Genomic DNA, 13,694 nt, shown 5'->3' on the forward strand with positions numbered 1-13,694 from the left:
GTAAACAGTAATTACGATGATGAAGTAACGTAAACTAACGAGATAAAGCTAACGAAATAAAATAAAGAAAAAAAAAAAGCAGTCGCGGCGCGTGGCGAGACGGTCGCGCGCGCCGCGATGAAAAAGCACAAAAAAATAATTTACAAATATATTGATTTACATATGCCCGTAACTCGTAAGCGGGCCGGTGGCGCAGCGCGTCTACCTTCGCCGGATTTTCCACGGAACCTGGCGCTGTTTACGGAACAACCGGAAGCCACTGTCGTAGAAGACCGATGGTGTCGCAAGAGGAACGAAGATCAGGATCCCCGTGGTCGGGAGACGATACGAAGGAAGAACCATCCCGACGGAGGAAGGAGAAGACGACGTAGTAGAAGACAAAGAAGAAGATTCGACAGAGTCCGGCCTCGATACTGGCTGTAAGAAGAAGAAGAAGAAGAAGAAGAAACGCTCGGAAGAACAGAACGAAGCTCGTCGTCGGACCTCGACCCTCTCGGTTGTAGCTCGGCACGCTCGCGACGATACAGAGGCGGAGTTGTGCGAAGAGGCCAATGATTCGCGAAACGACGGACGATCAGGCGATTCGCTTCTGTCGCGAGATCGAGGGGCGGAAGAGCGAGGACGGCGAGCAGCCCGAGAGCCGGACGCGGAGTTCCTCTTCGGTGGAGTATAAATGGTGATACCTCGGCGACGACGACAGGCCAAGCATATATATATATATAATATGGCGGACAGGCGAGCTGATAACGAAGAGCGAGCCGAAACGGTGGAGAATCGACAGGCAGAACGGGAGCACGCGTCCTGCAAAACCAGCCCTTACTACTACCCATAATCTTAATCTCTTTCATGTAAATTTGCTAAATGTTTAAATAATCTAAAAAAAAATGCCATAGCCCGGATGCGCTGGTGTATACTCCCAGCGCATACACACTTACAAATACGACTCGACCTCACGAATTTAACGATGCAAAAGTTTAAATCCGCGCGCGCGCGCCGTAGCGACTGCGGCCGCCGCGCGGTGGAATTGGTATTCTCGCCAAGGAGCGAACAGTTCACAACAGTGCACAGAATCACAGACAAAGCACAGACACGAAGAAGAAGCGAGAGAAGATGGAGGTGGATGATGGATGGAAGATGAAGACAAGCGCCGGGGCCGAGGCGCGGGGACAGGGCCCGGAAAAAAAAAGCGGCGCGGTGAAGCGGGTTTTTTTACTACCGTCGCGAGAGAGGCGAGAAGATGCGACGGGGAACGCGCGCCGCTATGGGGGTGTCCCCCGCGAGGTCCCGGCCGAACCTTACTCACAATAGAAAGTTGCCCTGGTTCTTAGAGCGTGCAACCCCGCGCGCTCGCACACTTCTCAATACACGGCGCCGTCACGCGGCGTCGATTTTACACTTCACAAATACACGGTTACACGAGCGGACAGAGAGGGTTTACAGACTTGCTACACTTCTACACACTTCTATACACTTTAACTACACACGCTACGGATATGTAAAGCCAATTGATTTTGTAAATTGTCGATTTAGAGCGAATCAAAAACAAATGGGAAAAAAGAAAACGATATACGAGAGAAACAGATATCGAACGAAAAAATTCTTTCGGTGAACAAATCTAAACTTTGAACTTGTACGGAGTTGATACAGCAGAGAAAGATAGAGAGAGAGAGAGCGATGAGAGAGAGAGGAAGAAGCGGATAATAGAACAAATTGATCATTCAGAACGATACGATTCGGCCAATAATATATTCATGGGAAACATTTTTCGAGCATAATATATCGCATAGAGACACGGTACCTTTTGTCAGCAGAGTGAAAAAAAATACACGTTGACGATCGTGAATCATGGAGAGCGGAACGTTCCCTATCGAGTCGGTTCGTTCGCGCTTACCGGGATCGTTTCGACCCAGTCCTTTCGGCTGAATTTTCGTTCGGGATGTGGGAAAAATGTCAAAATTAATCGCGGGGGAACGATTCGTCGCGGCGAAGCGTGAACGGAACACGGTAGGAGCGTTCCGCGTCGGAATTCGCGGCCTTTGGCATACGTTTGGATGCAGAACCGACTACGACTATACGGCGATCGTTCAGGCGATCGCCGGCACAGCATCCCGGACTTGACTAGCGAAGAAACCCGGAAGTGACCCGACTAAATCGACGAGTTTCGTCTCGTCGTACAGAGTCGACAAAATGAATCGCTGGACACAGGCTTCGATCCTCGTCGATAGAGAGAAAGAGAAAGAAAGTGAGAGAAAGAGAGAGAAGAACCAGATCGCGAGAGGAGAGCCTGTTGGATCGTCCAGCGGCAACAAGACAGACCGACCCCAAAGTGTAATAACGAACCGAACATCATCCTAAGCAGATTAGGCATACAGCGGCGTTAGGAGAAGAGCCGTTGTTCCGAATTCGCGGCTTTATAAGCAAAAACCGTTGATTTGTTTTCGATCGGGTTTTAATTTTTTGATGAAATAATCTCACGACGAATATACCACGTACGGTCGCGCGCTCTTATCGATCCCCGAGACGTTGCAGTCTAGCGAGATAGAAAAGAGAGACATAGATGCAGAGAGAGAGAGAAAGCGTGAGCGAGAGGAAGAGAGAGAGAGAAAGCAATAGTAGCGACGTTCAAGCACGTCGAACAGTGAAACATCAGATATAGTAGAGAAGAAAGAGAGAGAGAGGAGATGAGAGATGAGAGAGAGAGAGAGAGAGAGGGTGCGAAAAATTAGCAGCAAAAAAGACGAGACACGTATGTGGATATTCGTGGCAGTGTGTATCGTAAGTGCGCAGCATATGATAAAACCGACAGTCTAGCAGTGCGAGCGCCTCGGCGGCATTCGCGTTTTCACGCGGTGTCCTCGACCGAGCCTCCGTGATTAAAAACCGGAATAAGTTGTTTCAATGTCCACTATATAATGAAGAGGCATAGCTGTGGAGGCGGTGGGTTCGCGTTCGCCGTCACCGAGACGCTTCGAGGACGCGGTTTTCCCGCTCGGATCGGGCGCGTCGACGGGACCGTGGTGTCCCGGCGATCGTCCGGCCCCCGGGCTACCGGAAAAACCAGCACCAAGTCCTCCCAGGGGCGTTGTTTCACAACGAGATGGAGGCTGCGAAATCATCCCCGGAGTTTGAAGAACGACCATTGCGTTCTGTTCCGCGAGCTGGCCAAAAACAAAACGCGTACGCATTTCGAACGATAAAATCACGTAGATTTCGGCCTCGGATCTCTAACAGTTAATAACGAAAAATTCCGTACTTTCGAAATTCCATGGAAATTCTATGCGAAATGTCTGGCACCGTTTGGCGGGTCGTGTTAGAGACGGGAGAAAAAGAAGCAAAATTGAAGGCCGCGAAAATTTGAACGCGACTAGTAGAAACTCAATCCGAGTAGTAACGTGCCGTGAATCAGAGATCGAATTCGGAGATCAGATGTGAATCGGTAGAGATGATCGGCGACGTAACAGCGAACCCACCGCGATTGGCTGCGCGACGGAACCCGGGACTCTTGATCAGTCCTCAGGGTTCCGCGCGCAGCCGGATACTCTTTTCAAAATATTCTCCAAATTTTTGTTTACGGAAATGTGTTTTCGTTACCCTGTCCCCCCGTGACTTGAAACCCCCCGTATGCGTGTCCGAGGTGAAAGACCGAGTCCAACAATTCTAGATATTGGTAAATCGTTGCGAAACTCGCGACAGTAAAGAAGAGTGCAAACACCGTCAGATCGTCGAACTAAAAAAACGCGAACGGATCTTCTGAGAAAGACAGAAAGATAGCGAGATGGAGGAGGAGTAGAGCGTGCTGGAAATTAGTTTTGACAAACTGGATAGGTTGCGAAATTTCATTGACACAGCTGAACAAAAAGATAAAAAAAAGAAAAAAAAAGACAGTAACGATGATCGATCAGAGACATCGAGGAGTCCGTTGAGTGGGTGCCTTCGTCAGGGTTTTCCGTTACAGTTAAACAATCGTTCTCAAGTATAACTCACAACTAGTAGTACTATGGTAGAGCAGTAATTACAAGTGTACCGCAGTAAACAGTTAACTAAATAAGTATACAGGAAGCACGTGGTCTATTTCAGTGTTTACAGTCAGGGCCGGTCGCGCGCACGCGCCGCGGAACGACCGGAAGTACCGGATTCATTTCGTACAACTTCCTTCAACCAGCCCATGCCCCCCGATGACAATCCAGGAAACCCCTGATTTCGAAAAATTGTTCGGTGCAAGAATGATGATCTGGACCGAGAGACGAGCGGTCCGTACCAGAAAAAAGAAAACAAAGAAATTAACAAATCGAAAAAGATCGTCAAAATTTTTGGGAAACTAAAGATTTTCCGGGACCGCCGTTCTCCCCGTTCCCCCGTCCCATATTTAACAGAATAAATATGCTAATAAGTGTACTAAGTGTCCGTAGTTTAGGCAACGTGTGTACGTCGTATACTCAGAGTAGGTGAAGCAGAGGAGAGGCAGGAGAGGGAGAGAGAGAGAGTAGGTGTCGCGAGGAAGAGATAGATAGAGATGGCCGTGGAGAAGAGTAGAGAAGCCGCGGGAGACGGGAGAGTCAGTCAGTCGCATATTTAAACTAACAGATAATAATTAATTAATTACAAGTACCGTAACCGTTTGTCAAGTCAAGTTAATTAACAGTTAACCGTAACCACGCATACACGCATAATTATTAATTAAACGTATTCAACACAACTCTATGTAAGGACAGGCGCGACCGCTGCCACAAAGCGTCGCCTTTTATTCGATAAATCGCGGAGGCACTCACTACGGAAGCGAAACAAAGGACTGTGGGACTCGGACGCGGATCGGAGGGTGCTTGAACGAGCGTCGCGACGCCATTTTCGCGGAACGGCCAAACACATCGGCGAACCTTCCGCGAAACGTAACGAGGAGAGAGAGACACGGTGTTCTGTTTCGAGAACGGCGAACCCTGCGGGCGATCGTTTCACATGGTGGTCCGGCGAGGGTCCCGCGATTTTTTTGTCCGGCGAGGCGACGATCGTTCAAGTTTCCCTGGTTTTTCATTAGTCTTTCGAGTGCAGCGTTCAGTTACTTCACTTATGACGTTGCTTTCAACACAAATACAAAACTACCCCGCCACCCGTCCCTACAGATCAACCCATCCACAGAATCCCCATCCCTACGGGTGAAATCCCCTCAGAGCCCAAACTCCCCCAGAATTTCACGTATACGCATTGTTTCCAATTCGTTCGCGATGTCTAAGTTGTGGGTTTCACGCCCGCGCCGGTCGCTTCCGGTACGCCCCCGATTCCAACCCACCGGCCAATTACAATCATCGCCGGGACACGAACGTGCCACTATAGATAGCGGCGAGAATTGTTTCGAACGAATTCCACAAATATTTCGCCGTCGAAAGACGCGTTAATCGTTAGACTTCGTTGCACAAGTTCCTCTTTGACGAATACGATTTTATTAAACAAGTTGCGTTCAAAATGATAAAAATTACTCTGAAAAGAATATTTAACATACATTCGACAGTTAGAAAATTGTCTTTACCGAAAATGTTCCTCTTTGACGAATAAAAATTTGCTATCGACGTTCGATCGAATCATCTATGAAAAAGACATGAATTATTCTCACAGGATCCTGCAAATATTTCGGCCTTTAAAAAATACATGGTTTTCGCATTGATTGCTGCGACAATTTTTATTACTAAAACACGAGGAAATTATCTTGATCGACCAGGACGAAAATGGCGAAGTCCTTGTGCGAGGATCCTGGAAGTGTTTAGGTATTTTAAAAACGCGTCGAGGAATATTTTCAATACTGTCGAATGCTTAGAATTCCTTTTTATAGATTTTTACGTTCGGTGGATAGTTATCACGGAACTTGTTCATTAATTATTGACCGTGTTTCTCGTTCGTGAAACGAGAGGAACGGACGTTCGACGGCGGAGAGGGGGGGCGGTGGGCGACGACCGACGCGAGGCGTTCGAACAAGATGAACAAAAAAATAAAAATGGCGAAGTTGAGTTTCATATTTCAGACGTTTTTACGTGCGGTTAGTTACCGAGTATAACACACAAGCGCAGATTATCGTTAATTTTCGGCGCCCGTTTTCGTCGCGTTTCTATCGTCTCCAATGAAGAAGAAGAAGAAGCAGAAGAACCTATATATAATAATATTCTATCAGACGCAAACGAAGAGAAACCGCGAAGCAATTGGTGGTAAAAACGGCAGTCTAAGCACGATGCGACGAAAATGTGCGTGCAAACAAAGGTTTAATGGTATCGATTGAGTTTGGTCGAAGTCCCCTTTTGGGCAAATTATACCGACGCACTTCCGGTTCCGTCCGGCCCGTTTCCACGCCTCCGATCATGCGAATTTATCGGCCGCCATCCCACCCCCGCCGGGGGTCTTCCGATTTCGGATTCGATTCTAGTCAAAAAGATGGTACAAAATCGGTGCCAAAATGCCTACGGTGCCAAAATCGGTACTTATTTATTGTTAACCGTGGTAAATTACATTCCGATCGGGTGCGCGCGCGCGATCGTGATCGGCGACGAGAAAAAATTGCGGGTGGACGCGGTGGAAGATCGGATGCGGGTAGGGGGGTGGGAGAGGGAGCGCGCGATCACGGACGGGAAGAAAATGGGCCGACGGGACCGTACACGAAAAAAAAATATCCGCGTTGTTGACAAAAAAACACAAGTAGCCTCTTTTCGTTGTATCACAAATTTAAAAAAAGAAAAAAAAAGTAATAATAATGTCGGCCAAAGTCCAGGTCGATCCTTGTATGAGAGCAGAGAGAAAAAAAAAAAGACGACACTCTTTCAAAATCGAAAACCAAAAAAAAAAAAAAGTAATGGATGTACGGTGCGAATGAAGCTTTCGAAAAAAAAAAAGATGATCTTCGATGATAATATTGTTGTTGTTTCCGTCGAGTTCTTGATTTTCTTGTGTTTTTTGTAAAAATTCCTGCCCATCCATGCTTTTTCTGGCAAGGGACGATTGTCGGATTCTCGTTCGCGGTTCTCCCGCCCCCGCGAAATTCGATTGTTTCGGAAGAGAGTCGGAGAGATAGCGAGCGAGAAAAAGAGAAGACGATTTCGAGATGAGAAATCCGAGAGAGAGTAGCGACACGAGGATTCGACGGACGACCCAAGCAGATTTCGATACCGTGGTTAATCCACTATTATTATTATTGCTATTAATTACTGCTATTATTATTATCATTATTGCTACTATTATCGCTATTAGTTATTAGTTAATCGTATGGAAGATGAAATTGTTAGAGGGCAATTGGAGGCGTATTTTAAAGAGCGTAACGACAAAACGATCAAGGAATCGAAATACAAATGAGAAAAAAGAAAAGACGAAAGACCAACGAAGCCGTGAACAATGAACGTGTCGCGACGTCGCGATCTCGATGGAAGATCGATGAACGACGAACAACACCGACGATCACTGTAACATCGAAGAATCGGTGGTAAAAGAGGTAGTCGCCACGTTTCGAGATTCTCCTTTTTTTTCTGTTTAGTCTTCTCCCCATTTTTTTTTTTATACATATTATAAATATATATATATAAATATATACTTGTATACACGGACACACACACATAGATTTATATATATATATATATATGTAGTTATACTCGTTAAATATTATATATTATTTGTACACTTATTTATACATGCCGGTAAAAAAAAGAAGAAGAAAACGTTGAAACTTCTAATCGAGAGAAAGTCGATGAAAAATTCTTCTCAGTCTAGTTTCCTTTTTGCAATTCGAACGTGTAAACGAAAGGTATCGGTTTAGGTATGATACGAGAGATATAGTAGGGGGAAAATTCTTTATCGTGTTTGTTTATGTTTCGATGTCTTCCCTTTAATTTTTAATTGTACTCGTGTACGACTGAGAGAGAGAGAGGGTGAGAAAGAGTTACGATTTATGTACGCCACTACTACCGACACTCGCGTCGTTTGTTAAGTAATTACTTTTTACTACTATTATTATTATTATTATTTTATTATTATTATTATTATTATTGTTTAGCTATTACTACTAGTATGATTTTATCGTGGAAGGATCCTCGCTTTTTCCCTTTTTCGCAGATAAATCGCGCGAGCGTGTTCGTCGATCGAGGACTCGTCAAAGAAAAAAAACGTTCCTCTTTCCCCGTTTGTGTATACCATTCACATCCTCGATTCGAGCTCGGAGAGTACAGGAGGATACTATTTTTTTGCAATCGTTATAACTAATTGAAAATAAAAGGTTATCATTACACGAGATAATTCGAGAATTTAAGCAATTACTAAAATTGGCGAAAGACGCGCGGATATTTCTTCTGTCGCGATTAAGAAAATTCGTATCGAAATTACATTTTCCTGAGACATTAAATTATAAACTGTCTATTTTAAAAATTCATTTAGTCCATCAATATTTTTATCGGAGAAAAGAATCGTCGCGATCCAACGAAAGTATCTGAAAATTTAACGAAAATCGCAAAGCCTTCTATAAAATATTTCCTTAATTTCCCCTCCAATCTCTGGAAAACATTAAACAATCATTCCTCCGTGTACTCTTCGCCTCGCGTTCGCAAAGTGTTTTACCCGTCGATCGTCCCGCGTCGAGTCAAGACAGCCTGGTTCACGGATTCCAGTTCCTATTTCAAGAGACACAAAAGCGGAGAGAGAGAGAGAGATAGAGAGAGAGAAGATTGTTCGGCGCAGAGAGAATAGAATCCAAAAAAAAAAGGAAAAGAAAGCGAAAGAAAAGAACGCGAATCGAAAACGCGTCGATCGACGAGTAGAAGACACCGCGTCGAGTTACGTTTGCTAGTCAGAATTGGTTAAAAACGATGGACGAAGCGACAGGCTAGGGATTTTACAATTAGTTAACTGCCTCCTTATTAATTAATCGTTTTTATCTTGTAATTAGCGTGCTAGTAACGCGGCTCGCGGACTAATCCGGTTATTTTCGATGAGAAAAATTAGAGCGAGAGAAGGGAGAGAGAGAGAAAACGAAAAAGTAATAGAGAAAGAGAGAAATGGAGGAGCCGCGTGCTGCGTGTAACACAACAAAACTACGGTTCTTTAGTTACTATTCACGTAGAGAATGGCGTGCTGGGTCGCCGGTTTCACGGAAATTTCTCTAGCGTTTTATTTGTCGTTCGACTGTTAACTATACTTAAAATACTCTCCATCTTGTTTCCCGACCGGTTCGACTCTCCTTATCGATTGTTCGTCTATTTTCTTTTCCTCTTACCAATTAAAAAACAAAAAAGAAGAAACAATCTCGAAGCTAGATAGTTTTGTTTTTCCGGGTCCTAGCGTTGACTACGGTGTAGACCGGTGTGTACGCACGCACACCGATCGTTGTGTACGCCAACTTTCCTTGACCATTAACTTTTACCTATCGACTATTAGCGGAGCCTACACACGAGACACACGGTACACACAGTTTCATAGTTTAATCACATCCGTTTACTTTTTTTTTTTGTACTAAGCCCGTACTGTACGTTTAGTTGCTGCTACTATTACCGTTAACGATTTAGTATAGTATATACAACATCATCGTCACGAGATATCATCGTCGCCGAGCCGATTTATGCGTTTAATCGACAGCGAAACAGCCCCCTCACCCACGCACAAAAACGGGACACACGAGAAGAAACACACAAGTCCGTACGCTTGTTTATTTTTTTTTCCCGTCTTCATTTGTCGTGGCAGTCCGACCATCGTTTTAATTTTTCTTCTCCCTTTCACGTTGTTTTCCTTCTTTACTTTTCTTTTCTTTTCTTTCTTTCTTTTTTCAACTATCGCCCGCTACCGATTTTTACCTTGTAGCCTACTACTTTTTACCAGTTTAGATACGATTTAATTACATTTGTCTCGTAAATCAAGTGGTTCCTCGACGTCGATCCAGATCGACGGCCCCAACTATGATAGAGAGCGAAACAAATCTCTGAAATACGCTGACGATTGTCACACGGAAAATTTAGGACACGTGCATTTATTAAATATTATCGTTACCTATTATCGTCCTGTCGTCGAGACGACGGAAGTGCGCGACGCGCGCGGATCGAATCCCGTGGGATGAAAATGGAAACGATCGACGAAGGATCGACGCCGGAAAAGGCAACGGGGGAAAACAGCTTGGTAGAACGACGGATTGATCGATAACGATAGCGCACTTCCATCGGTGACTCGCGGCGTTATCAGTTATCGCTATTAATTATCATTAGTTAACGCTATTGCTACTATTACCACTATTATTAGTTATCGCTATCGATTCTTGATGCGAGCCTACTGTCGATCGGCGAGCAAGGTAACTGTTTCGATCGCTCCTCGCCTCTGTTTTCGCGCGAAAGCCGTGGATCCCCCCCGGGATCCACGTGCTTCAGAAAAGATCCAGGAATTTGGTCGAGGAAGGGCGGGGGAGGAAGAAGAATCGAGGCGAGGGGCATAGGCGAGCGATTGAAAGTATACTGTGAAGGAACGGTTGAACATCCTGAGTGCGATAACGAGCTGAAAATATAATATACTAAATTTCTTTGCGCGCGGCGTGAGACGCCGCTTGGATCCCCTCCCCCACCACCGTTGGTAACGGGATCGAGGGGGCGTCGATCGCCGCGGCGGGTTTCAGAAACGGAAAGTTCGAAGATGCCGTATATTAAACATGCGAAAAAAAAGAGAAAAGAGATGAAGCTATCAAGTAATCCTCGAAGCGCCGCGTACGTAGCGAAGCAGCGTTTGCAATTTTGAATTTCGGAAATGGTCGACGCGCAATACAAAAAATAATAAAAAGCATTAAGTATAGGGAAAAAAGAGAAGAATACAGGTACGAAAGAGATCGTAAGGCTAGAAGTAAATACGTTTAGAAAGGAAAAAAAATGGTGAATAAGTATGTAAAATCCTGAGAACAAGCGAAAAGAGCTAGGCAGAGAAAAATGTAAGATGGAAAGAGAGCTGGAGAGATGTAATAGGCGGGAGTTGAAAGGAAGCGAGAGAGCGTGATAATACTTAAGCAAAAAAAAAAAAGTAATAATAAAAAAGTAAAATATAGCGAGAGTAATATGAAAAAGACGAAACGATCAGATTCGTACACCAGTCTCTTTCGGTTACGAGCGAGTTCCGCATTGTGTAGGATTTCTCATTAAATGGTTCTATGTATGATGAGATATACATGTGATGCTGATGATGATAATGATGATGATGCTGATTATGATGATGATGATGATTAATGATGATGATGATGATGATTAATGATGGTGATGATGGTGATATGATGGTGATGCAATATCTAGGAAAAAAGAAAAAAGAGAGAGAGAGAGAGCATAAAAACCTTTTCGATGATTGCGAGAAACGGTGAAATATATGGTACACAAGAGCTGCGAAACGAGATGATCAAAGCCAAAATTTTTGTAGAAATCGCGAGAAGCCTTTTTGTCAGCGGGCGCGCGCTCGCGCGTGAACACGCTGAACGCGCGCGCGCGCGCGCACGCTCGATGCATTCAAAAGAACGTGAGCAAAAAGCATTGTAAATCACGGGACACGCGTCTCTGTCTAGGATGTATAACAAAAAAAAATTCAGAAACGTCAGAACGACGAGAGGCGTTTTTCCGGCGCACATTTTCTTTTTCTACCATCGTTGTTAACGCTAAATGTAAGTTCGTCAGCGGGTGCTTCCGCGCGACGGAAACCGGAGTCCCGGCGACGACCGACCGCGGAGGAACAATTTCAGATCCCGAAAGTCCCGTTCTCGATTGACTAATCAATGTTACAACCGGGTGACGAATTTCCGCCAACCCCTACACCGAGGGCAGTGTTCGATGAGATTAGCCGCCGCTTTTGGTATCTGGAATCGTCTACGATCGGTGGCGATCCATGCGTTAAAAATCATCCGGGGAGCCGGTGTTCCGCAACGATCGTTAGATCCCGGGCCGAACGCTGTCTCCCCGACTCGCATAAGAAATTCTCGTTCGACTATAGTTTGTAAAGGAGCCACGTTTCACTGCGGTTCCTTCCCGAACGGAAAACCGGAGAAGCGAACGATTTCGAGGATCATCGTCATTCTTCGTGCTGCGGAGAGAGACGTTTTTAAATTTAATTTTGATACTTTGTGGAACGAAGGACACCGTCTGAGACGCGGCTCCTCGCGACACACACCCTTCTCCGTTTACACATATCAGAAACGATGTGGAACTCGACAGGCCGCGTTCGCGAAGTCGGACGACGCGGCGAAAAGAAGACGTTATTTTCAACTATTTAGGAGTAAGGTCGAGAAAAAAGAAAAAATGAAACAGGGCAGCGTTTTTGGATGCGAGAACGGTCGGGTACCATTGAACACTGCGGGATCAAAGGGTTCCCGTGAATCGCAGTGTGATCGCGAACTCGTAACGCGTCGCGTGTACAGACAAGAAACGTCTTTCGGGCTTCCTGTCGACGACGCGCGGGGCTCGCCCGACGGGAGGATCGCGCCGAGGTGTACGAGGTCGGTCCCGCGGGGTAGCTCAACCTTTTTAATTGTTGTATCGGTAAAATTCGGAAACATGATCTCACGGCGTGATCGCGGGACCGATCGTCGAAACGAAGTTTTTCTTGCGTATTCAGACACGAAATTCTAGGTGATCCTCGTCGGGGCGACGATCGCTTCGCCTCGGGCGTGCCCGCGCGCGGCGTCGAGTTAGGATTAAAAAGCGGTTCGAGATGTTCGAGCCGTGGTTCAAGGGCGCGCAGCGAGCTTGAAATTACGAGCACGAACACGCTAGGTGTAAATATGACACACGTCACGTAGAGTTAGGGAATTATAAGGGAGGAGAGAAAAAGAAAGAGAGAGAGAGCGAGAGCGAGAGAAAGAGAGAGAGAGAGCGTGTCATAATGAACGTTTCACGGCGATATGAATTTTGTTCCGATCGCGGGCGCCGCTATGGGCATAATATGTCGGGCCCGTCGATCCCCGGAAGCACGCGATTGGCCAGCCGGAAGTTTTTCATGTCTTTTCGAAAACGTGAGGCGTTAAAAAAAAAAAGAAAGGCTGATACGTAATCGCGAGACGGCGACGGCAATTTGTCGTCGCCGAGATTTTTTGAGTGAAAGGAGAACGGCTTGAGTGTTTGTTGAGCAAAAACTAAAAAAAGTGGATAGCAGAAAAAATTTAATTGTGAATGCGAGAACGTAATTAAGTGGACAAATCTTAGGGTGAACGTGCGAGCGACAGGATGCTGCGTGGATCAGATCAGCGCGAATGAATTTTTGTTGAACGATGTCCGAATGGGCGGGAGAGCGTCATGTGTGTGAAAGCGTGTGAAAAAAAAAAAAACTAAACAAAATTTTACTACCAAGTGGACTAGAATCGCAACCGATGGGCATTAATAAGCGAAAATGAAATTTTCGGAGCGTTTTTTCGACGAAGAAAAAAGCGTCCAAAATTGTACCTATTTTCATTTTATAAATTATATATATATATATGTATATGTATATGTATATGTATATGTATAGATATACGACGACCTAAACGATCATTATTGTGAGATGTAATATGAGAGAGAAAGAGAGATAGAGAGAAAGAGATAGAGAGTTAGAGAAAAAAAGAGCGAAAGAGAAAGAAAGATAGAGGAAGGCGGGAGAAAAGTATAGAGTATAGAGGGCGGGAAAAGAAAACACGTTGACGGAGAGATTTAAGTAGGAAAAAAAAAACGTGGAAGAACGAGAGAAAGATAGAAAGA

The sequence above is a fragment of the Augochlora pura genome, chromosome 4 (assembly GCF_028453695.1).
Source record: "Augochlora pura isolate Apur16 chromosome 4, APUR_v2.2.1, whole genome shotgun sequence".
Taxonomy (NCBI): Eukaryota; Metazoa; Arthropoda; class Insecta; order Hymenoptera; family Halictidae; genus Augochlora; species Augochlora pura.